This window comes from Leuciscus leuciscus (genome assembly GCF_965113295.1).
Source record: "Leuciscus leuciscus genome assembly, chromosome: 11".
Taxonomy (NCBI): Eukaryota; Metazoa; Chordata; class Actinopteri; order Cypriniformes; family Leuciscidae; genus Leuciscus; species Leuciscus leuciscus.
Window position 1 is genome coordinate 15,868,447 of NC_138735.1, and position 27,257 is coordinate 15,895,703.

The following is a 27,257-nucleotide window of genomic DNA, read 5'->3' on the forward strand; positions in this document are numbered from 1 at the left end:
ACAGTAACAGCTCTGACAGGCTCTTGTGTGCAGATTCCTTGTACATTCACTATCTCCAATTTTGAGGATAAATGTAACAAGGCAAAATCTATTAATAGGATCTGGTTAAAAAAATAAATCAAAGTTTGCTGATAAAGACAGTTTAATAGCTTTTAATAGCAGCAAAAACATCATAAGAGGATTTAGTGACATACAGATGACTGGAAATATCAGTGAGAGGAACTGCACAACTGTCTTCTATAACATCATGATGAATCATTCAGATCTTTACTTTAGACTGGAAATGGAGCCAAATGTGTTCAGAGCAACGTTTAACCCCGTTACAGATGATTCAAGAAAGACTGTGAGGATCACTGTCAAAGGTAAATGTCATCTCTATTGTCTTTAACATACAGGTTCTTATGCTTTCCTTCACTTGTAAGTCACTTGATAAATTTAATAAATAAATACATTTAAATGTTAATATTATTTACATAATTAACTTACATCACTAAGAACAGCTTCTTAATGATGAGCTACAATAATTTATTTCTGTAGATTCACCACAACCTCCTGAACTGAAACCCACTGATCTGAAAGTGATGGAGAACACAACAGTCAGTCTGAGCTGCTCTGCTGAAGCCCCCTGCCCCAAACAACCTCATACAATATCCTGGTCCAACATCCCTGAATCTGCCCACATTACAACACAGTTACAGGAGAAACCTGATAAAACCCAGTCAGTGTTTTCACATATGACCTTCAAAGCTTCATACATGGATCACAGAAAGAACATCTCCTGCAATGTTACATATCCAAGAAAAACATCTAAAGACTCAACTGTGGAGACCACCGTGATGCTACAAGTCCTGTGTAAGAGATTAGACTGCTTTCTTCCTTTAACATATCCCTGTGCGTACTTAAATGCACAAAGTGCTGCTTAAACAGAATTTGTTTAGCTTCCTAGAAATGTCTAATGCACAGGTGTTTTACTGCTTTTCCTATTTATGTGCTTGTGTTTCTGTCAAAGTTTCTCCAAAAGAAACTCGCATCACCGTCGATCCATCTGCTTCAGTCTCTGTTAACACTAATGTGACTTTGACCTGCAAAAGCAAAGCCAGTCCATCAAGAGAAATGAACTACATCTGGTACAAACGTGAACAAGAGATGCCAATCGCTCAGGGAAAGCAGATTACCTTCACTGGAACTCATAATAATACAGGATGGTATTCCTGCACTGCACAGAATGAACATGGACAACAGTCATTAGCCAACCCGGTATCACGCCAAAACGTGTATTATACACGCTGGTCCACTAGCGGATGTGTGTCAATGTCACGCTTTGCCTCCTCTAGGCGTGAAAATGACACGCGTGAATGAAGGTTGAGTACCAGCAGAGGGCGATAATTTCCTCAATGCCAACAACTCCCCACGGACCAAATTCCCACGTCGATCCTGAATGGGGCGATCCTGAAATATCGTGGCAGTAAAGGCTTTTACATTGTTACAAAAATATATACAGTATATTTCATGTAAATGCTGTTCTAATAATTATGATGCTGAAAATTTAGCTTTGATCACAGGAATAAATTACATTTTAACATATTCAAATAGAAAACAGATCGCCTATTTTAAATTGCAATAATATTTCACAATATTTGTTTTTACAAAGATTTACTGTATTTTTGATCAAATACCCCAAACTTACCGACCCCAAACTTTTGAACAGTAGCGCACATGTAACATTTACTATAATTATTCTAGTTTGTAAAATTAAATTTATTTTGATTGATTCTTAAAGTTCAAATGGATTGTGTTATGTTCTGTAATTGTTGTTAATAAATCTGTCAGAAGAAAATGTGCAAAAGTTTTACCTATTGGGGTACAACAGTGGCAGTCTTTAAAAAAATTAACTATGGTTTTACTACGGTAACCATACACACGACTAATTACAGTTGCATCAAGAGCACAAATCACAAAATCTTTTAGTGGTCATGAAAAAGTATTCAGATTTAGCATATTAATGATACATTCACCTCATATATCACGACACACTGCTTCTGTTCATGAATGCAGTTTACATGCTGAATATGCATTGTGCAATAACAGAATCACAGTTATCTTCTTTATTTTGTTACAGTTCTGCATGTATAATATGACAAATCCAGGAAGCCTTGCTGCAAGAGAATTAACTATGTTTTTGGTTTCCTTTGTCCAACAGCTTCTGTTTTTACCCACCAACCTTCCCTGTTACTGCCACCTGTATCTCTTTATAAGAAAACCAACGGCTCTTTTAAGAGCCACTCATATACTCCTCTTACTGCCTCACTCTCTCACACACTCTCTCTATTCCTCTCTCTCACTCTTACTTTCTCTCTCGCTCCATCTCTCTATCTCTCTCTCTATCTCCATTTATTTCTTCTAAAGCTTCACTGTCTTCAAGTAAGTTTTGTTACTCTATTCTTTATTTTTCTTTCACCTTACTCTCTCTCTCACTGTCCAAAACATTTTTAAAAATGTAGTTTTATAAAGCCTATAGCCACCCTATACTCTGTCCTCAATTCTTTTTGTCTGACCGTGTTTTTATCTTCTTTTCCAGTATAGTATCTTTTAAATGGCTGCTCAACAAGACAGAGGGAGAGCAGATGATGCTATTTTCATTGCAGACATGCTTCTTGCTCAAACCAAAGTGAGTATTATTATTTTTAAAAATTTGAGACAGTCATCTTCCAGAATTGGTAGTAACACTAAAGAGTGGGAATTAGAGCGCAAAATTTGAATGAACTGCTCAGGAGTTGGCTGTATTTCAGTGTTATCATACAATGCTCACTTTCTGTCATGCAAGGCAAAGAAAGCGAAGGGCAAAGCAACATCTGCTAAAGGCAGTAAATTGAATGTCCGATGGGTGGAGAAACACGAAAACATGCTTCAGCTACAGGTCGTCCATGTCTTCCAAGATTATTTGTGATTACCCACCCAATCTTTCTTAACTAAGTATAACTGTGCCCATTGTATACAGAATTCAGCTTGTTATTTGTTATGTAATATATAAGCACAGTTTATAAGGGCTTTATTTGTCAAAATGTCTTTCCATAAACACAATTAAAACTTTGTTTCAGGGATTGAAGGCAGCACACAGTGAGCACTTGATACATAAATTATGCATTATGGGTGAATTATTCCTTAGAGGATAACCAGGTTCTGCCATAAAGTCGCTGAATGACTTGTACAGTCAGTTTGGAATAATGTCATCACAGTGAAGTCATCACAGCTGAAAATAGCCTATCATTCCACAACTAGACTAGAATAGAATAGACAGTTGATCTTGCAAAATCAATTTCCATCGAAGTGTCTATGGGAAGTAGGGTTGCACGAAATTGACAAAATGTGATATTGGAATATTGATCATGAATATTGTGATAACGATATTAATTTAGATATTCTTAAACATATGTAAAAACACAAAAGTTGATTGGCCCCATTCTGATATTTTTCGCCTTCGATCTCCATTTTTTCGTTGTCTCCCAGAGTCACACTTATCTTCTTTTCTGTTATTTCTTTTCTTTTGCTCCTCTGACTCTCTTCTCTCTCTCTCCCTCTTCACTCACACACTGTCGAAGTATGCACACACATCATGTGGTGTTCTATTTGATTATATTTTTAAATGTAATTTATTTCTGTGATCAAAGCTGAATTTTCAGCATCATTACTCCAGTCTTCAGTGTCACATGATCCTTCAGAAATCATTCTAATATGATGATTTGATTTGATTTGATGATTTCAAGAAACATTTATATATATATATGCATTTGGCAGAAGCTTTTATCCGAAGCAACTTACAGTGCACTTACAGGGACAATCCCCCTGGAGCCCCTGGAGTAAAGTGCCTTGCTCACGGACACACTGTGTAATTTATTATTATTATCAATGTTGAAAACAGTTGTGTAATTCTTTTTTTTAGGATTATAATAATAATAAATGTTTCTGGACTCTGAATTTGTTTACAGTTTCACATTACACAAAGTAAGAGTATGGTTTTGTGGGGCTTACAACTTATTTTCAATACTCTTCATATAGCTCCTTTTATGCTTACCTTTTTCAAGAGAAACTGGGGAGGCTGCTGAAGGTCCTTCTGGGGAGTGGGGTCTTTTCCCCAGGTTCTGGGATTGCTGCTGTGGTTCTACTGAGGGTGCTAAAAGGGACACTGACTGTCCAATTGTGGACTTCGGTGGTCCAATAAGTGCTGCTGGGGGTCCCGTTGGGTCCGTGTACTTTTTGATCATTTCATTTCCTGTTTGGAATGGAATAACGAGAAATGAAAACCAGCTCGTTTATTCGTTTTTTAGTTTAGTTTAAAAAATGAAAAATGAGATTTTTCATTTTTCGTTTATGGTTTACAAGTCGGTTTATGGGTTCGATATTTCATTTGCACACGTGGGCGCCGCTGAAACGCCCCTTTCATCTGATTGGTCAAACCGCTCCGCCTTCAGTAAGCTACAAGCTTTTCTTTCTGTCAGGCAGAATAAGAGTCAGTACGAGTGCCACTGACAAATGCACTTTAATAAAATAATGTCTGAAACCACCACTCACTGTTAACTACACACAATATTTGAAGCAGAAATATGTTGCTGGTCACGTAATTCATGCTGCTGCGACTTGCAAGCAACCCCATTAATGTGAGCCACAGTATATGACAGATTATATTAGCATATTTCCCATTGATGAATACAGTGCAAATAGTTCCGTCTCTTTGGATAAAAGTGAAGTGGAAATAAAAATCAATAATAGGCTGAACTGTACCATAATAATATGTCCGTAACATTTACCACTCTAGTCTTTTATTTACATCAAAAGGCAGGTAGGCGTGTGTGACATAGCCTATGGGCTATAAATAATTTAGAAAATTGAATAGAAATAAAGTTTATATTTTTGAATATAAGCATGTGTAGCCTACTCAGTTCACATGAAAAGAAAGAGACAGAAAAGAGAGAAGCCAGAATCAGTGAACGTAAATTACTGACAAAATTAGCAGGTTTGAGATTAATTGTTATTATTATTATTATGAGAAATTGACTCCGCCTAGAACTTTGATGCTTCACCAAACTCAGCTCAGACCCTCAGACTGGTCTGACTTGCTTATATCTTTTCTAACTGGTCAGACTTACTTTCCCAAAAAAATCCATCGACTTGAGTTATCTGAGCAATGAAGGCCGTAATACTTAATGCTGTCCACTAGAGGGGGCGACAGGATAATAAGTGTTTTCTACTCTCTTTCCCTGTTTGCATCAGTTTAAATGACAAATAAATGCATGAATTTCATTCATAAATATGCCATTTCTGTGTATCCACTCTCTAGTTTATTTTAAGATATTGTTATTCACACTGGTTTTTGCATTTAATGTTTGTCCATCCAGAACTTTTATTTGTCATGAGCTCTAAAAAATATATGATTCAACAACACAAACTCTGTTTTTACTCAGCAAATTTGTTTTTCTTTCAAGTAAGCTATATAGCCTACAAGTTATCCTGCTTTTTGTCATGGCTTGCTAGCCTGGAAATCCAGACCTACATCTAAAAGATTAATGGCAGAGCCCGTCTACGGAGAGCCTGTCCACTCCCTATTAAGCCCTATTGTACCGAATTTTGGTTGTAGTACCACCAGAGTTCCACTGGGGGCGCTCGCCATGAGTGCAAAATGAATGGGAGTCAATGGGGCTAGACGGCTAAATTTGTCTCTTTCACCCGATTGCCGTTGAGAAATCTCAGATGTGATTGTAGATTTTGCAAGTTCAACATGGGTTTTAGGTCGAAAGTTGAATGAACGAGTACTTATGTCGTTTTGATTTCTTACAGGTTGAGTTGTTGTTGCCCATAACACGCTAGCATTCTGCTAATGACGTCAGCATTCTGACGTCATTGACATTTTGAAATACTTTTTTAAATCAAATAAGTGACTCTAAAAAATCTAACACCCAGCAATGTGTAATTTCTTTGCATCTCCTTTCGAATACAACATTCAAATTACTAGACAAAAAATTATATCCTGAGAAAAGTGGATTTTGAGGGGTATACCGCCATTGACCTCCATTCATTCTGCACTCGTCCTGTGAGCGCCCTCATATGGAATCAGAGTGGAACTGCAACCAGTTCAGAAGCCGGAAGTGTAGTGAGAGTGAAACTTCTCGCCATATTAGACATTCTCTGTTAATGGTCTGGTGTCGGTCAATGAAAATCAGCTTGAGGGGCGGCACCAAGCATGCATTTGAAAATCTCACAGCACGCAATTGGATAACACTACGACCAATCACAACAATAAACCCGCTTAGCTACCAGCAGAGCTAAAGTGGTAGATTACTTCCGGTCGGCAAAACAGCAAAAACACCCTTCTTGCAAAGGAACGATTCGAGCGCCGTCTTCTGTTCCTCTTTTGGGAAAAAGCCAAGTCTAACTCGTTCATTGTAGCGGCCAAAGCCGTTTCAAACAACTGCTATTCATCCATAGACTGTAAAAAATTATGCAGGAGGGTGTTAAATTCAACCTGTGCAAATCAGTTTTAAGTATATTAGTTAGCAAGAAAAAGATATTAAAATGGGTACATTCTAACTACACTACCTATTTTTTATCAGTAATATCGGCAACCTTAAAATAATGAGTAAAACATACCCCAATTTATTAGTTCAGTGGTCGCAAATTGCACATGCGCCAACTTCAACGCTCAGGCGGGAAGCTTTGAGCTCAAGGTAAGTTTTGTTTTGTTTGTTATTGTTGTTGTTTATCGTGTTGATATAACATAACGCATATGTTAACTTATTTAATGGTAAGATTTACTGTACCAAAAGATTTGTGTAATGTGCTTGCTTCTTCGCGTAGTTCCAGGGTCATACCTGCAAATGCGAGTAAAAATCTACATTCATGAGTAAAATATTAGTGTTATGTACATGGCTGAAATTAGTGAACAAAGAGCAGCGCGCATTGCGTCTGTGTGTTTGACAGAGAGACTGTTGACGTCCTGGGGACAGGGTTAGAGGAGGTAACGTTAGGCGATCAAGGCAGAGTAAAACTGTTTATGGTTTGCTGGATAATTAATTTTAAGGTTTCCTTGCATTTATATGATGATCTCTGTGTTAGAAGGGATCAAATCATAAAGTACTTTTATTATTGTTATTTTTTTACGGAGATATGATAATTATTGTGTGCATTTCTGTTGGGTTCTTTCACTTAATGTATGTCAAAAACGGTTTTGTGTTAATAGGCATTATTTTACAAATTACTTAATATAGTTATGTTTGGGCATATTTGGGCAATTTGTGCATGTTTTCGCTTGGGTTCGCGATGTGATTAATTCGTTATCCATATCCTCATTTAATGTAGGCCTACACAAAATTGTTCACATATTATGCTAGCATATCACCTAGCTTTAACTGCTGCTCTCCTCTTTTGATTTGCATCATGCAGATGTAATTATGCATCATGCAATAGCAGTGTTGTTGTTTTTTTAAGCAAGATGCAGCTTACAGTGATTTAAGCCTAAATGCAGTTAATTTATGTCTTGATTAAATCTATAATCAAAAAATATAATTAAAACATTTTTTACTTTCTTTTTCTTCCACAGAAAGATCTTTATGAAAACATTTGAAGACCGTGCAAGAAGAATATTATAAGTTCAGCCACAGACTGTTTCATCCCATGAAGGCGTTTATTTTGAATGGGAAGTGTTGAAGGAGTTTTATAACGTAAGTGGTAAAACTTTACAATAAGGTTTAATTTGTTAACATTAGTTAATGCATTAATTAAGATGGACTATTAATTAGCAATACAGTATTAATCTTTACTAATCTACAGTTGTTCATTGTTCATATTAGTTCACAGTGCATTATAATGTTAACAACTTTTTATTATAATAATTAATTGATAAATGCTGAAATTTAACATGAGATTAATAAATGCTGTAAGTGTTGTTCATTCTTCGTTCATGTTAACTAAAGTAGTTAAAGTGATAGTTCACCCCAAAATTTAAGTTGTCATTAATTACTCGCCTTCATGTCGTTTCAAACCTGTAAGACCTTCTTTTATCTTCAGAACACAAATAAAGATATTTATAATGAAATCTGAGAGATTTCTCTCTCTCCATTGACAGTCTACAACCACCCCATTGACTCTTCAAAAAGTTCATGAAGAGATTGTTAAACGAATCCATATGAATGAAGTGGTTAAGTTCAAATCTTCTGAAGAGAGACGATCCCTTTTTATGATAAACATTCAATTTAGGCTTTTATTCACATAAACATTGTTCAGCAAACAAATAGAAGCTCATTGGTTCTTGCTGAAGCTCAAACGTGCTGTGTAACACGAGAATGAACCTCATTGGTTCTCGCACATCAAGGGAACATGTTTGAGCTTCTGTTTACCACAACTGATGTCTGAGTTGATGAATAAAAGCCTACTGTTCATCATATACAGTGATTGTCTTTCTTCAGAACATTTGCGCTAAACCACTTAATTCATAAGGATTAGTTTTACGATCTCTTTATGAACTTTTTGAAGCTTCAGAGTGGTACAGTAGTTGTGTAGACTGCAAATGGAGGGACAAAAATCTCTCAGATTTCATCAAAAAGATCTTCATTTGTGAACGTAAGTCTTATGGGTTTGGAACGACATGAGGGTGAGTAGCCTAAATGATGACAGAATTTAAAGTTTTGGGTGATTTAACTAATCAACTAATCAACTATTTAACTAATTTGACCCATTTAACTAATGTTAACTAATGAAACCTTATTGTAAAGTGTTATCACGTTAGTGAAATGAAGTTCTATGTCGCTTTAAATTGGATGTTGAATAATGGTTATTTTTTACCTACATTAATTTGTGTTAAGTTTATAACAAATTTAATGTTTGTTTGTATCCATATTACATGTCAGTCCATTAAGGTAAATGAGATCTGTTTGAAATAACAAAATGTGAGAGAGATTTAAGACTGTTGCTTTTAATGTATATTCTGACTTCCCATTATTTTTAAATTGAAAGTTTTGAATAAGTTGTATGTTATATGAATGTAAGAGGGCTCTTTTGTAGTTCCTTTGTAGTATCCTGTGTCTGGCCATTTTTAGGTAAATTTAACCATCTCTGAATAAGTAATGTTTAATTATTTCTATTGACTTATTATTATTATTATTATTATTATTATTATTATTATTATTAATAAAAATTAAGTAGATGGACTTTTGCCTGCTAACAATAGAGTAATTATTACTCAGTAATTAGCTGTGTAATGTATTGAGAAATATTAGGTAGACTTTACCTAATTTTGTTTAGTATGTCATAGCCATTAAATGTAGGTACTCTTTATTAAAAAATATGGGATGAAATCTACCCAAACAAAGTGAGTGCAAATTGTTACCTACATTTTATTCGGTAGATTCTATAGATTTGTTTTCTGATGACTTCGACGTCACAGCGCTGTCGTCATCTGTTTAGCTCGCCTCTGGCCCGCCTATATCAGATAACCCGATGTGATTGGTGCAGCTCAGATCGAGGGGCATATTTAATTAGCTCCATTGCTCGACACCAGGGGCACCATAGACATAATAAATACATGTCTATGAGGAGCACGTTCAAGTTCAAAACGGTGCGAAACGTTTTGCTACCGTTTCCGGTTTGAACGTCATGTTTCCTGGAAACGGCGTGCACCGGTGTGCAACCAGAACCCGTCTACGGAGAGCCTTGGCACTTCCTATTAGCCCCATTGTATCGATCTTGGTTGCAGTTCCATTAGAATTCCACTGGAGGTGATCGCGGGCGAGTGCAGACTGAATGGGAGTCTATGGGGCTAGACGGCTAAATTTGTCTCTGACCCAATTGCCGTTGAGAAATCTCAGATTTTATTGTAGGTTTTGCAAGTTCAACATGGGTTATAGGTCGAAAATTGAATGAACGAGTACTTATGTCCTTTCGATTTCTTACAGGTTGAGTTGTTGTTGCCCATAACACACTAGCATTCTGCTAATGAACGCTGATTGGTCAGTGAAGGACTGATTACGACCAGAGATACCGCTTGATGGCATCGTGGCATCCGAAGCGGGACCAGAAACAAACAAAACAAAAACTCGTCTAGCACGTGTATTTACCTGTGTCAGCTGTGTTGTCGATGCCTCGAGAGAAAAGAAAGTGCAGAGCGCGAAAGCACCAAAGTGACTGAAGGATTGCCGTAAAGCAGTATCTCTGGTCGTACGATGTGTATGACGTCATTGACATTTTAAAAGACTTTTTAAAGCAAATAAGTGACTCTAAAAAATCTAACACCAAGCAATGTGTAATTTCTTTGCATCTCCTTTCGAATACAACATTCAAATTACTAGACAAAAAATTATATCCTGAGAAAAGTGGAATTTGATGGGTATAGCGCCATAGACCTCCATTCATTCTGCACTCGCCTGCGAGCGCCCCCGCATGGACAGAGACGTGTTACTGCAGCCAGTCCAGAAACCGGAAGTAACCAGAGAGTGCCAGTTCTCATCCTATTAGACATTCTCTGGTGCAATGGGGTTTGAGATACGTTTTCTCTTGTTTGGTGGGTGTGTCAGAACTGCAGTCCAATCAGCAGCAACATGTATATAAAGCACGCAGTATTAAAGTGAACTCGCACAATGGGTTCAAGGAAAGTAATTTACAAATGTGTTCGATGCAGCTCGGTACGCAACAACTGAGGATATTAGAAGACATGTTTGTCGTAAGTTTTATTGTAAAAATATACGATATCAACATATGTAGTTGTTTATATTTTTAGCTTCATTGCAAGTGTATGACATTTGGTATAGAAATAAACAATGGTAATTAAGTGCTTTTCCTAAAAATGAGAAGGAAAATACAGGGTATTAAAACAGTATGAATTACAAATAAAGTCAGTATGTGAGGCTAAATAGATGTGTTTTAGTCTGAATTTGGTAAGATGTGTGCTTCCATTTCAGTTTCAGCAATCCCTTCACTCAATTGGGATGTTCTCTAGTGTTCTGGGCGGCAAGTGCAGTAACTGTAACATCGGGCATATTTTGTAGTATTAAACACATATTTATACCGACTTCATCAGGCTCCGAAAATTCTTCACAAAGAACACAAAGAATGGCCTTCTCAGCTGCCATAGTTGCAACTCTTGCGTCATCAGAACAGTGTGTTCAACGCATCACCGTTTCTGTTTAAAAAACGTTGTGCAACATTTTGTCGGGGCTGAACGCAGCCCAGAGTAACTCGCTGAGCAAATTCAACTTGTGCTCTCGCGAGAACTCTGGTTTACCAGGGTAATGGCTTGCCATACTGCCCAGAATAAACAATATTTTCTCCACACGAGATGTTTAAAAACCCTGCATTTAGTTTTTTGTGAAGACGAACGCATATCTTACAAAGGTTCCAGTTCTGTTTAGGCCATTGTAGTTTGTAGGTTGTAATAATTTGTCAGTGCCGCACTCGTACTGACTCTTATTCTGCCTGACAGAAAGAAAAGAGGTGTGTTCGACATCGGCTGCGGCTGGATGTAACCGATCGGCAAGAGCATAGATATCATATATAAACGCTAGGGGCCCTATCTTGCACCCAGCGCAAGTGACTTTGTACACCGACGCATGTATCATTCCTATTTTGCACCCGCGCAAAGCGGACTTTTCCCTCCACAGAAGCACGTCGGTAAGTTAGGAAATACACTTGCGCTCCCGGGGGCGGTTCAGCGCAAAGAGGAGGCGTGTTCCGGCGCAAACGTTCCTTCATGCTATTTTGCAGGTTTAGAAAACAATTGCGCCACTAACCAGGAAAAAATAGTTTAAAATCAGTGGCGCATAGCCATGTTATTCATATGCTATTTTAAGGGCGCATGCTTGGCCATAATCAATGTAGCATGTGCACAACGCGCATACACTTTGATTCTCTCATCTACACAGAAGCGGCAGTTTTCATTTTTGCAAATCATACATTATTACGATAGATAGATAGATAGATAGATAGATAGATAGATAGATAGATAGATAATTTATTATAAAAGCATACATCTAGCTTACACATTTACCCAAATTATCATACGCCTGTTTAACCGAAGTTAATTTGGGTGGGTTTCTCCATTTCAATGTAACTTCTCTCTTTTACGGCCGTGACGAGAGCGTTGCTCTCCTTGGCTGTGAACCGCTCCTGGCGCGCGTCTGGCAAATCCGCCGTTACAATAGCAATCCGCTATGGAAAAAGCGCATCTGCTCTTAAAGGGAATGTGAGCTGACGCTCTGATTGGTTTATTTCACGTTACGCCCAAACCACACCTATGAATAATGAAGCTACTTCAGACCAACCCATTTTAGATTTGCGCCTGGCGCAAGAGTCATTTATCCCGCCGGGAAAATAGCAACAGCGCCGAGACCCGCCCACAAAGTTACTTGCGCTTTGCGCTTGACACTTGCGTTTCAGATCGTTAAAATAGGGCCCTAGATGTCTTATGGCGCAGTCACTTCCGGCATCACCGTTCGGCCATCTTGTCACAGGCAGGCTTGATGTAAAGTGAGTGATCAGCACGAACACAAATCCACTTATCTCGCTGAAATCTTGACGGATTTACAAACGGTTTGGTTTCTTACAAACGTTATTAATGTGGCTATAATTCCGAATGCTTGAACATGTATGTTATAATTATTCATATGTATTGTATGCATATGTAGTGTATGTATGCAGTGTCATAACTACATCTCTGACGTTTATAACAAACCAAACCGTTTGAAAATCGGTAGAAAATTGAGCAAGTTATGGTTATTTAAAAGTACATGCACCATTAAACGAGTGAGCGAGCTGTCTGTGGCAAGATGGCCGCCACGTGCGGACGTCGACCTCCATTGGCCAGCAGCGCGCAAAGGCGAGACATCTAGCCTTTATTATATGATATCTATGGGCGAGAGGCGGGGAGGAGCTGCAAACAGAGACGTGAAGTCGGACACTTTCTGGGTCCCGTAGTGACCGCTCACGTGGTGTTCGCGTACTTTACCACAGCTGAAGTGAAATAAATGTGATATTTGCCAAATAATACACAGATGTTTCAGAGACATTTTCATTCAATAGGCCTACTTTATGTACTGCTTCATACAGCGTCTGTTTGAACAAGAATAAAGTTCAACATAAGCTACTATCAATGAAGTGGAGTCTATACGTTTTTTAATCAGTTTTAATTTGATAAACATGGCACAATATAACATCGCAACGACATGAAAAGAGTGTTTACTGTTATAAAAAAACTGATTTGTGAGCTTTAGATGAACTAAAGGTGTTCGAATAAACATGAAACACACGTGATCGTTGTCATGCGGTGAATCCAGCCAATCGTGGAACAGCTGTGTCGTCATCAGTCCTCCTGCAGCCCAGTGCAGCCGCTCTTGAGAAGCTGCGCTGGCTGAGTTCTCCGGCTACTCTCGAATCGCTCTCGCGGTACACTGATCGTTCTGCGCAGAGCTGCATGAACTCGAACAAGCCTATTCTCGTAGCTTACTGAAGGCGGAGCAGTTTGACCAATCAGATGAAAGGGGCGTTTCAGCGGCGCCCACGTGGGCAAATGAAACATCGAACCCATAAACCGATTTGTAAACCATAAACGAAAAATGAAAAATCGAGCCAAAATCAAATTTTTTGTTTTTTAAACTAAACTAAAAAACAAATAAACGAGCAGGTTTTCATTTCTTGTTATTCCATTCCAAACAGGAAATGAAATGCTCAAAAAGTACATGGACCCCGTTGGAGCTGATTGGGGATTAAGCACCTGTTGATCTGGTGTGACCATTGGTGGTCCTGTTGGGGGTTCAACTGGGGCTGATGAAGGTTCATTGAGTTGTTCTGTAGCACCTTGTGGGGTCCAGCCTACATTGTAGAAGTACAGAATTATTTAGAAAACATTGATCGACCTTTTTCACAAATTTACGTCATTTTATAGAACAAACATCTAATCGATTAATCAAGAAAAAAACTACAGTAAAAATAATCATTAGTTGCAGCCGTAGTAGCAAAAAGAGATGTGTATAGACCTAACAAGTGCTGTTCTACCAAACTACTTCTACCAAGCAGTATTGATTTAATAGGTGAATGTTCTTGTTACGTCCCGTAAGGTTTTGTATTGGGGTTATTATTCGTGTATTGTTTTTCTTGTGCTTTTTCTCTCTCTCCCTCTTTCTCTCTCTTTCTCTTTCTCTCTCTCTAGGTATGTGCTGGTGCTGTGACGTCAGTCTCGCAGCTGCAGTTGGATATTGTTAATCAGTTGCAGGTATCAATCTCGCAGCTGCGGCTGGTTGCTGCTAATCAGCTGCAGGGATAAAGCCCTCAGAGCTGGAGTGAGGGAGAGAGGAGTCTGATCGTGTTGGCGTCGTGTCAGTGTGTGCTGTGCTGTGATCGACTGTTGAATCGGGTTGGCGGAGTGTCACCGTGTGTGCTGGGTGGTGCTGCCGCGATCTACTGTGGAAGCCGCGGGTGGCGGGGAAGGACGGTGTGCCTTAGATGAACAATTATTGCATGTCCTTGTTAGTGCGAATTAATTTTGTCTTTCTTTGTTATTTCACTGACTACCGTTTGTTGTTGTTGTTTATTTTCTCCTTATTCTCTATTTTTCCTGGAAGTTGTTTTAGCTGTCTCCTGACTGTCTCTGGTGGAGACCGTTTCTCTTTTTGATATATATATATATATAATAAATTACTGTTAAAGATTGAATTCATGTGTCGCCTGCTTGACTTTCCACCCTGGAAATCAAATTAACTGTTGGTCCCACATCCTTTGGATGTAACTGGGACATAACAATTTGGGGGCTTGTCCGAGATTTTTCATGGAAAGTCAAAGCTGGTTGGTGCATGTTTTTGCTTAAATTAGTTTTTTTTTTTTTTTTTTTTTTTTTGCTTGTGTGTGTTTTCTGGTGGTAGGTTGAATAGTTTTAGTGCCACTTTTTGTCACTTCTGCATGAGACTGTTCCTCAGCTAAGATAGGCAGTGTCCAGCTGGGCTGATTACAGTCCTTCCTTCGGATGCTGATTTGTTATTTTGCCTTTCTTATTTTTGGGGTCTAATCCTGGGCGGAGGCAGTGTTCTCCAAAGGGGGCTGGCGTTTCAGGGCTTCGGCCGCTGATGTGAGCCTATAAGACGCCTCGAGCTCGGCACGGCTCTGAAGACAGATAGGTGAGTCTGGGGTTAGGCAGGTGCTGGGGAAGCAGTGCTTGGGTGAGAAGGGGCAGGTGGTGGTTGTGGTGATTGCAACCTACTATATATGGGTAGTATAGTGACTCTTAAGTTTATTTAAAATGGTAGTTTTTGCGTTACAAGCGTTTATGTCCGACCCGTCGGTAAGACAGTTAGATAAGTGTAAGAAGAGAGATCTGCATTTAATTGCAGAGCAATACAGTATAGTGGTGTCATCCTCACTCCGTAAGGATCAGCTCAAGGCTGCTGTTCTAGAAGGTCTGGTCGGTCAGGGAGTGTTGGTAGCGCCTGGGCCGGAGAGCAGCTCAGATACTGAAGGGGAGGAGGGCCAGGCAGTTAATGTTACCCCAGCGCAGCAACATGAGGGAACGGTGGGGAAACCTGTTACTTTGCCACAATTTGTTCCTTTTTCCTCAGAATCTTCTCCTGGTTCGAAGTTAGATGTTCGACTGAAGGTCCGCCTGCAGCGTCTTCAGATGGAAAGAGAGGGGCGAGAACGGGAGTTTCAGCTTCGCCGTGAACTGGAGTTGAAAAAACTTGAGGCGGAGACCGCTGTAAAGATGCGTCAGGTAGAACTCCAGGCAAGGTCGGGGGGCCAGAATGTCGCTCCTGGGGGTGAGCATTCCCATGGCAGAACCATCACTTCCGGTTTCGATGTAAGTAAGAACATTTCGTTAGTTTCAGTTTTCCGTGAGTCAGAAGTTGAGGTATATTTTGGCGTTTTCGAACGTATTGCAGCTGCGTTGCGGTGGCCTGAAGATGTGTGGGCAATTTTACTGCAGTGTCGTTTGACAGGTAAAGCTCAGGAAGCATGTTCGGCTCTGTCAGTGGAAGATGGGCTGAGCTATGAGAAAGTGAAAGGCGCTATTCTCCGTGCTTATGAGTTGGTGCCGGAGGCATATAGACAACGTTTCCGAAGCCTTCGAAAAATCACTGATCAAACCTTTGTCGATCTGGCTCGGGAGAAAAGGATATTGTTTGACAGATGGTGCGCAGCCAGTAAAGCCAATGATTTTACCTCTTTGATGGAATTAGTGCTGTTGGAGGAGTTTAAAAATTGTCTGCCTGAACGAACGGCAGTCTATATGAATGAGCAGAAGGTTACCAGTCTGCAGCAGGCTGCCATATTGGCAGATGAATTCACGCTAACCCATAATACTTGGTTTTCAAGGTATGTTTCTTTCCCATCAGCGTCTTCTCAGAAGCCAGCGCCTGCCTCACAGACTGGAAAGGTCCGTGACAGTAGCAATGCTACCACTAATTCTAAGATAGAGAAATTGTGTTTCTTTTGCCGTAAGGCTGACCACTTGGTAGCTGACTGTGATGCTTGGAAGAGACATAAGGGGGCGGAGCGGAAGCATCCAAAAGGGGTGGGGTTAATCCGAACTTCCCTGGTGCCACCCCAGGTTTCCACGGCTCGTAGTGAACCAGATGTGTGTTTTAAACCATTTGTTTCTGACGGTTTTGTTTCCCTTACAGGAGAGCCTGGTGATGGGCGTCCTGTGAGAGTGCTGTGAGATACTGCCTGTTCACAGTCGTTGCTACTTGCTGACGTTCTTCCCGTGGGTGATCGGTCGGACGTCAGAGCAATAGTAAGGGGAATAGGGATGGGTTTTGTGCCGGCTCCTTTACACCGCATACACATAAACACTGATTTAGTGACAGGTTTTTTCACGGTTGGGGTTAGGCCCAGTTTTCCAATTGAGGGTATTGACCTTATTATGGGGAACGATATTGCGGGTGGGAAAGTGTATCCAGTTCAAAAAATGGTGGATGTTCCCATTCCCATGTCCGAGCAAGATGTAGTGGTTATTAGTGATCCGCAGATTTTTGTAGCCAATGTTACAACGAGAGCGCAGGCTAGACAGCAAGCTCAGGAGGTGGCCCTGTCGGACACGTGGTTTTCTACTGCTTCTTCCGAGGAGGGTAAGCCCTCTGGTAGTGACTCTGTAGGTGGTGACCCTACTGTTGCGGAGGGAGTAGTGGGGGGGGAGGTGACAGGACTAGGTGATGAGTCTAAGTTCACAGAACCTCAGCCACTAAATAGGGAGGGTCTCATTAAGGCACAGATGAGGGATCCTTCCCTAACTAAGTGTTTTGCCTTAGCAGTGGAGAAGTCTAGATGTTCCAGTGAGCATCCATTCTTCTTGGAAAATGGTGTGCTAATGCGCAGATGGAGTCCTCGGCTAGATAGCGCAGGTGAAGGTTTGGATAATGAGTGGAGTGTGACTTATCAAGTGGTAGCCCCGGCGGACTGTCGACGACATATACTGTCTTTAGCACATGAGAATGTGTGGTCAGGGCACTTGGGGGTTGGGAAAACCTACCGTCGAGTACTTCAACAATTCTTCTGGCCCGGTTTAAAATCTAGCGTAGTACATTTTTGCAGAACCTGTCACACTTGCCAGATGGTGGGTAAGCCAAACCAGCCTGTGCCACCTGCCCCGTTAAAGCCCATCCCCGCAGTTGGCGAACCGTTCAAACATGTTTTAGTCGATTGTGTGGGACCTCTGCCTAAGACCAAATCGGGTAACCAATTCTTGTTGACTATGATGTGTGCTGCCACCCGTTTCCCTGAGGCCATCCCGTTGCGTAAAGTTACCGCTGCCTCTGTTGTAAAAACATTCGTAAAGTTTCTTACTTCTTACGGTCTCCCTAAAGTCGTGCAGACAGATCAGGGAACTAACTTCCTTTCAAAGGTTTTTAAGGAAAACCTGAAATCATTAGGTATCTCCCACGCCGTGTCAAGTGCCTATCATCCAGAGAGTCAGGGTGCGCTGGAGCGCTGGCATCAAACATTAAAGGGGATGCTTAAAAAGTTTTGCTATGAGACGAAAAAAGATTGGGATGAGGGGGTGCCTTTTGCTCTTTTTGCCATCAGAGACGCTAAACAGGAGTCGTTAGGGTTTAGTCCTACGGAGTTGGTTTTCGGACGTAATGTGCGCGGCCCGCTAACCATTCTAAAAGAGAGACTCACTAGCGTTTCCTCTCCTAAGTATAGTGTGTCAGAGTTTGTATCCAGGTGTAAGGATCAGTTACACTGCACCACTCAATTGGCTAGGCAATCCCTTGCCCACGCTCAAACTGGTATGAAGAGGCGTTTTGACAAGCGTGCGGTGGAACGGCAATTTAGGCCCGGTGATAAGGTGTTGGTTTTGTTACCTGTTCCTGGCTCTGCCCTCACCGCCAGGTTTACCGGTCCGTACACGATTGAAAGGAAGATTTCTGACACGAACTACATACTTTGTACGCCAGACCGTAGACGTCGAACCCGCCTCTGTCATATTAACATGTTGAAGTCTTTTCACTCCAGAGACGTGGTGAAGGGTGACGCGGGGACACCGGAGATTGCTGCGGTCGGGGCAGTTTCCCTTCATGGTGTTCACCAGGAGCTGGAGCCCGGCCTGACGCTCCCTTGTGAAGGCCACATGTGCGGGAGGTTAAATAACACACAGTTTATGGCTACGATAGATCAACAGCTGTCATATCTCTCTCCTTTTCGGAGACAGGAGGTGGTTGACCTGCTTCACAGTTTCCCTAACGTGCTGGGGGATGTACCCTCCCGCACTAATATCCTGGAACATGATATTGATGTAGGTGTGGCTAAACCTATTAAACAACACGCGTACAGATGTCCACTAGAGAAAAGAGAACTTATGAAAAAAGAAGTAAGTTATTTAGTGGAGCATGGTTTTGCTAGGTCCAGTTACAGTCCTTGGAGTTCACCTTGTCTACTGGCGCCTAAATCAGACGGGACTCCTAGATTCTGTACGGATTTTCGCAAAGTAAATGCTGTTACAGTAACTGATTCTTTTCCTCTGCCTCGCATGGATGACCTGGTTGATAAAGTGGGTTCGGCTTTGTGTATCACTAAGCTAGATTTATTAAAGGGGTACTGGCAGGTCCCTTTAACTAAACGTGCCTCGGATATTTCAGCTTTTGTCACTCCGGATGCGTTCAAGCAATACACTGTGATGCCGTTTGGTATGAAGAATGCACCTGCCACCTTTCAGCGCCTGATGTGCCGTGTTTTAGGTGACTTACCAAACTGTTGTGTTTATTTAGATGACGTAGTAATCTACGATCATGACTGGAAAAGCCACATGTCTAGGTTGAGAAAGGTTCTCACGCTTCTAGCTGACGCCTCCCTTACGCTTAACTTAGCAAAGTGTGAATTTGGGAAAGCGACCGTCACGTATCTAGGCAAACAGGTTGGTCAGGGACAAGTTCGACCCGTGGATGCCAAAGTCGAAGCTATTTTGTCTTTTCCAACCCCTACTACTAGGCGAGAGCTTAGACGCTTTCTAGGCATGGTAGGCTACTATCGTTGTTTCTGCCGAAACTTTTCAGATATAGTTGCTCCCTTGACTAAGTTGTGCAGTCCTGCGGTTCCTTTTGTGTGGACAGAGGAATGTGTGCATTCATTTCAGTCAGCCAAATCCCTCCTTTGCAGTGGCCCTGTGTTAACGGCTCCTGATTTCAATCTGCCTTTTCAGTTAGAGGTTGATGCCAGTGCCATTGGAGCTGGGGCGGTGCTGTTACAGGAAGATGATGGTGGGGTAGGTCGGCCTGTTTGCTACTTCTCAGCGAAGTTTAAAAAGCACCAGCTGAACTACTCAACCATTGAGAAGGAGACGTTAGCCCTACTACTAGCCCTTCAGCATTTTGATGTGTATGTTGGGTCTAGTTCTCAATCGGTAACTGTATACACCGACCATAACCCGCTTGTGTTTTTAAACCAGATGTACAACAGCAATCAGCGCCTGATGCGCTGGGCACTCCTGGCCCAGAACTACAACATTACCATCAAGTACAAGAAGGGAGTTGAAAACATCATGGCAGACGCGTTATCCCGTGGGTGAGACTGTAAATGCTGTAGTTGGTTGCAAACCCAGGTGTTTAGGGGTTTGCTCTTATGGGAGGGGGTGTTACGTCCCGTAAGGTTTTGTATTGGGGTTATTATTCGTGTATTGTTTTTCTTGTGCTTTTTCTCTCTCTCCCTCTTTCTCTCTCTTTCTCTTTCTCTCTCTCTAGGTATGTGCTGGTGCTGTGACGTCAGTCTCGCAGCTGCAGTTGGATATTGTTAATCAGTTGCAGGTATCAATCTCGCAGCTGCGGCTGGTTGCTGCTAATCAGCTGCAGGGATAAAGCCCTCAGGGCTGGAGTGAGGGAGAGAGGAGTCTGATCGTGTTGGCGTCGTGTCAGTGTGTGCTGTGCTGTGATCGACTGTTGAATCGGGTTGGCGGAGTGTCACCGTGTGTGCTGGGTGGTGCTGCCGCGATCTACTGTGGAAGCCGCGGGTGGCGGGGAAGGACGGTGTGCCTTAGATGAACAATTATTGCATGTCCTTGTTAGTGCGAATTAATTTTGTCTTTCTTTGTTATTTCACTGACTACCGTTTGTTGTTGTTGTTTATTTTCTCCTTATTCTCTATTTTTCCTGGAAGTTGTTTTAGCTGTCTCCTGACTGTCTCTGGTGGAGACCGTTTCTCTTTTTGATATATATATATATATATATATATAATAAATTACTGTTAAAGATTGAATTCATGTGTCGCCTGCTTGACTTTCCACCCCGGAAATCAAATTAATTGTTGGTCCCACATCCTTTGGATGTAACTGGGACATAACAGTTCTCAAGACATTAAAATTATAGCATGGCTAATTACCTTGTCCTCCAATTCAATGTCATAGTTCGTTATAAACAAGCAAATAATACAATATAGGCTATCGTGAAGTTACTCTGCTAGGACCAGTGTTACCACCTAAAAAGTGCACAGCCCTGATCTGCAACATCTATAATGTGCATGGATCACTAAGTTTAGGGTCAAGCGCTGTTTTAGTGAAAAAAGGCATTATATCTGCATGCGTTTGTAATTTTTTTTTTAAAAAGTCATCTTTTTAATCCACAACAGAGTTCAAGCTTGGTTTAGTATAAACGGCAAAAGTGTGCGTCTGTACTGGATCGTCTGGTGTGTGCGTTCTATTCTATTTAAGATTAAAATGAAAACCAAGCAGATGAAATTATTAATGTTATTTTATTGATACTTAAATGTGAGCAGCTAAATAGCTAGCTGCTTAGCTTTTAACCTCTACCAGTTAGTTTAGTTTTAGTTGTAAGTAAGCGAAAACCATCAATGATAATCTGAAAGATCTATTAGTCAAGAGAAGGCAACCACAGCCTTACCTGTGACAGCATCAAATACAGGACATTTAAAAAAGAAAGAAATATCAGAATATTCTTGAATATACCTTGAATAACAATATCATACAGGTCCTTAATTCTTTCGAGGCATGTATGTGATGTCTCATTCAGCTGACAGCGGGGTGCCAAAACCTCAGACACCCAAGCATTCGGCTTTTTTCTAGGCTTGGACAAAAGTAAAACCCCCCTTAATCCCAGGGCCAGCAATTTTTCGAGCTAAAAATACAAGGACACACTGTTATTTTAATATATATATAGCAACATTTGAAAAATAACCTGCATGAAAACAATGAAAGCAATCGCATACCAACAACACAGCTTCATCCTGGATATGAGAGGTGGTCCGATTTTTTTTCTGCATATGCACCTTTTTTTTTTGTCATGCCCAATCATGGGCTCCTTTCTATTCTGCCTTCAGTAGGTGTTGCATATGGCACATCTTGAGACTGTGTCAGCTATCTGGGCTTGCATCCCCGGCCAGAATATGACATCTCTTGCTAGCCTCCTCTTTTTTTCGATCCCTTGGTGGCTGGAGTGTACTTTTTTCAGCATCATCCTTCTCAGGGTGTTTGGTATCACTAGTTTGTTGCCTTTGAATATCAGCCCATCTTCTACTGTCATTTCACTCTTGTAGTCCCAGTACACTTTGACCTCGTCCGGTGTTTCTGATCTTTTATCTGGCCAGCCCTGGAGGATTAACTTTTTTATTGCTGTGAGGGTTGGATCTTTCTCAGTTTCTGTGAGTATTTCCTGGAGTCTGGCGGGTGCTATGGGTAAGCACATCACTGCACACACTTGTACATCATCCTTATTTTCATTTTCATCTGTGTCCTTTAAAAAGTTCAGGGCATCAGCCACGTAAAGTTCCTTTCCTTTTTTGTATTTCACAGTCATGTTGTATTTCTGGAGCCTGAGGAGCATTTTCTGAAGTCTTAGTGGGGTCTCGGCCAAGGGTTTTTTCATTATGGTTTCCAAAGGTTTGTGGTCTGTTTCAACTTCAAACGCCCGTCCGAAACAGATACTGGTAGAACTTGCCGCATCCAAACATGTGGCAGCCAACTCCCTTTCTATTTGTGCATATCTTTTTTGTGTGTCACAGCTGTTCATTCCTCTCTCTGTCTGAGTCCAGTGAAGAACCTGCTAAAGCTGTGAGTTATACGCAGGGGCGTTTCTAGGTTATAAAAACACCAGGGGCTGAGCCCAAAACATCAGGGGCTGGGTAACAAGATAACATGATTCGATACAGAGAATAATGTATATTTTAGGCCTATATGCAGGGGGGCAGACTGGTTAAAAACTTCAGTCCTGGCACTGTAGCCACACCAGGCCATACTACCTCACATTCAAATGTGAGGTAGTTAGGGGGGTTCGGGGGCATGCTCCCCTGAGTAAATTTTGATTTCTCAGACCTACATATGTGCATTTTAAGGTGTTTGAAGGCCAACATTTTTTGATAACAATAGCTTTAAAAGCATGTCAGTGGGCAGTAGCATAAATTATATGTCAAGCAGATAACAGATTCTTAAACATGAGAATGAGGATAAATGTTTAAATGAATGATCCACACTATAAAATGGAAATGCAAAATGTTTCTGCTTATTGTTGACAATACACAACCACATTTTCCAAACAGGAATGGCCTTAAATGAGAAATCTTTCAAGGATTATTTTGCATAGATGTAAACTTTTTAGCATTAAAGATTGGTTTCAGCAACTTGTTTCTTTCTTGAGTTAATCAATGTTTTTGGCACTATTAAATCAGTTCAATTAAATGTCAATTGTTCACTCATAAAGACAGTCACTTGTCACCATTACTGGCCTAATGATGCAAGTTGTGCAAACACAGACAAGCGGAGTGATAGAAACTGTGAAAAGGCTGATGCTGGTGAAATATTCGAACACATTCGAGGACCTTATATATAGGCTACATATCAGAGTTAAATAGGAAGACATTGTAATAATGTTAATCAAGCAGACTAAATCACACGACTACGCAGCAATATTTAAGCACATTATACAAAGGAAATAATACAGATCTAGACAAATTGGGTTGCTTATAGTTAAAAGAATGTCATGAACGATCATTTAGGCTAGATGTAGGCCTATTTTTCACATTTTTGGTCACAAAATATTTAGTCAGTTTTGATGACTTTGCAATATTGATAAAATATTAGAATATTAATAGGCTAATGAAAATTGAGTAGGGCTACGCCAAAATGTGTAACATAAATGTAGCCTACAAAGGAATACAAAAGCCCCGACATAGAGTTTTGACGCAGCTTTAATCTCCCTTTTGGTTATTTCAATACTTAATTGACGACAGAACACGACGTTACATGCTAGTTTATTTTGTGTGATACAAGGCACGCCGCATTTGCGTGATTGAAGAGTGCGCGCCGCGAGCAAACGGCTGGCACGACGTAAGTAAGTTAGTTTTTCTGAGTTTTACTGACATATAGCCTGACAACATCTGGTGTGACTGAAGACTGTGCGGCGGTGCTGACTGCGTTATTTTTTTGAAACCGGTGCGGCGCGCGCGCCCCCGAAGTTCATCCGTGAGAAACTTGAAACCGGTGCTTGAACTTGAATTCAGGTGACTCATTAACACTCGTGCTACTGTCCACGCCCTGCTCTCACGGCTCGTGGACTCGTGCTGCTTGCTGAAGCCCCGGATGCCCATATCTAACGACGCGCCTGGTTATACGTACCCTCCATTCTTTGTTTGAGGCTAGTGAAGAGCCTGCTAAAGCTGTGAGCAGGGGCGGACTTTACCATTAGGCAAAGGTCGGCAATTGCCTTGGGCCCCGAGCTACCTAGGGGCCCCCAAAATGCCCCATTAACTTATGCTTAAGGTTTTTTTTTTTTTTTTTTTCTTGCAAATTATATATTTCTAAAACTCCATTTGCGAAAAATGGCATCAAATCATTAGTGTCGCAGACAGGAGGGGGCCCCCCCACCTCACTACATTGGACTATTCCATTATCTCACTTACTGCGCATCTGCGAAAGTGACAAGGCTGTAATGCGCCAAAAAAACTGACGGAGAAGAAGTGATTGACAGTGATAGACAGAGTGTACAGAGAGAGTGTTGACAGTAAAAATGAAGCGAAGCTACCCAAGCGGTGCTGAAAAAAGGAGGAAGCGGGAGGAGAGCAAAAAGTTTTTAGCAAAATTGCCGAAGGTAACAAACTTTTTTGTGATGCCCGGCCCCGCTGACAATGACAACAACGCTAACACCATCACGACCGTTAGCACTGCTGCTAGCGAGGAGGAGCTACCCGTTGCTGTCGACAGTGCCAGCCCAGGCTGCTCAAGCGATATTGCTGCTAACGTTAAAGTTACATGCAAGGCAACTTTACAGGATGAGGAGGATCCTTCAACTGCAGGTAACAAAACTTCCGCGTTCACTTTCAGTGACAGTGATAATAATGATGACGATGTCTATGACGAAAAAGACGACAATTCCAATGATGAACAACTAATGAGTACTAGCAGTCATTCTGACCAATGTGTTACACTTGAACTTGAAGATGACCCAGCACTCTGGCCAAAACATCTCACTGACAAAGAGCACTGCTCAATAGTGCAGAGAGGCCCAGTTCAGAGCAAGGACAGAATTTATCCTAAAAATCAAGAGGGCCGAAGATTTACAAACAGCAATTATTACCTGCAAATGAAGAATGGAGAAAAAATAAAGAGGTCCTGGCTTGTGTACAGTGAAAAAAATGACTGTGTTATGTGCTTTTGTTGCCGCTTGTTTGGTAACCGAGAAAAGGCCACTCAGCTAAGTGCGGATGGGTTTAATTACTGGAAAAATCTTTCTGCACACTTGAGACAGCATGAGAGGTCTGCAGAACACATCACAAACATGGATGCTTGGCGCAATCTTTCACAGAAACTACAAACCAACACAGCTATAGATCAGGTAAACCAAGATCTAATTGCTCTTGAAGTAAACCGCTGGAAAGAGATTTTAAGACGACTTATTGCAATTGTAAACCATCTGGCAGAGCACAATCTTGCATTTCGTGGCCACTCAGACAAATTGTTTGAGTCTGGTAATGGAAATTTTCTTGGACAAGTGCAATTAATGGCTCAGTTTGACCCAGTGATGCGAGAGCATCTGAGGAGAATTCAGGCAAAACAGCTAAGTGACACCTATTTAAGCAAGAATATCCAAAATGAACTTATTTCCCTTGTGGCAAAATGTACAACTGATGCAATTGTAGAGAGAGTGAAAACAGCCAAATACTATGCAGTAATTATGGACTGCACTCCAGACCTCAGTCACAATGAGCAGCTCTCAGTGGTGCTACGAATTGTTAATTGTGAATTATCGAAGGGTGTCTCCATCCATGAGCACTTTGTTGGATTTCTTCAGGCACTTGACACAACAGGAAAAGGCTTATGTGAGACATTTTTAGGCCAACTAGAAACACTAGGATTGGATCTTTGCAATTGTCGAGGCCAGTCTTACGATAACGGGAGCAACATGCAGGGTAAAAAGCAGGGAGTCCAAAAGAGAGTGCTGGAATTAAACGACAAAGCGTTATATGTTCCTTGTGGAAGTCACACACTGAACCTTGTTGTTGGTGATGCAGCCAAGTCCTCTGTGACGTCCATCAGCTTCTTTGGGCTGATACAGCGACTCTACAATCTTTTCAGCTCCTCAGTTCAACGTTGGAACATTCTCAAAGAACATGTCAAGAATTTTACACTTAAAGGATTGTCAACAACCAGGTGGGAGTGCAGAGTTGAAGCTGTGAAAGCTGTTCGCTACCAGCTGCCTGAAATCGTGAAGGCATTAACTGCTCTAAAGGAGTACGCCACAGAGAAACGAGATGCAGATGTTGTCTCAACAGCTGAAAGCATCTACAAGGAGCTGCAGAGATGGCCTTTTGTGGTAAGTACCATAGTGTGGTACAATGTGTTGTTCCAGATAAACAAAGTGAGTAAGATCCTTCAGAGCCCCAAAGTTTCAGTTGAGACAGTGAGGGAAGAAATCAGGGCAGTGAAAGAATTCCTTCAGGAATTTCGCAGTCATGGATTTCAATCTGCGAAAACAGATGCCAGGGAGATAGCAGAGAAGCTTGAGGTGGAGATGAGCTGGCCTGAGGTGCGTCAGAGAAGAAAAACCAAACAGTTTGAGTATGAGGGAACAGAGCAGACTCAGTCAACTGCAGAAGAGCTCTTCAAAAGAGAGTTTTTTCTACGTCTAATAGATACAGCTCTTGTCACAGTAGAGAACAGATTTTCCAACATGGAAATCTTCTATGAGCTTTATGGATTTCTCTACTCACTCGACACAATGAGAAGCACTGAGAAGGAAGGGAAGCTGGATGAATGCTGCCACAGATTAGAGCAGAGGATGGATGACATTGATGCAGAAGATCTGAAGCTTGAGGTTAAGGGTGCAGTTAGGTCATTCCCGCCACATGTCTCATCACCATTTGAGATGCTTGACTATATATATAAAGAGAATTTACTTGACATATATCCAAATTTGAGTATAGCTTTCAGACTCCTCCTCACTATCCCTGTTACAGTAGCTTCAGGTGAGAGAAGTTTCTCATCACTGAAACTAATCAAAACGTACCTCAGAACAACTATGTCACAGGACAGGCTGTCTGCTCTAGCTGTTCTCTCCATCGAGCAGGAAGTCAGGAAGTCACTGGATATGGAATCATTGACTACGTTTACATGCAGCCAATAACCCGTTCAAAACCGGGATATTAGCAATAACCCGGTCGCGCACGGCCATGTAAACACCGGCAAAAACCCGGATATGCTCATATCCCGGTTTTTAAAAACCCGGATATTATACCTGGGGTACCCCCTTTCTAACCCGAATATTTGGTCATGTAAACGCGTATCGGCATATCCCCAT

The 27,257-nt window shown here is 41.2% G+C and overlaps 1 protein-coding gene and 1 long non-coding RNA gene across 2 annotated transcripts in view; both read left to right on the plus strand.

The window, feature by feature from the left end:
• Window positions 1–27,257, plus strand: part of LOC309509902 (sialic acid-binding Ig-like lectin 13) — an 88,620-nt gene that overhangs the window by 13,444 nt on the left and 47,919 nt on the right. The gene's annotated exons all lie outside the window — the stretch shown is intronic.
• Window positions 17,871–20,712, plus strand: LOC309509644. Its single transcript, XR_014209965.1, has 2 exons — window positions 17,871–20,264; window positions 20,310–20,712. It is a non-coding gene; the product is annotated as an uncharacterized lncRNA (long non-coding RNA).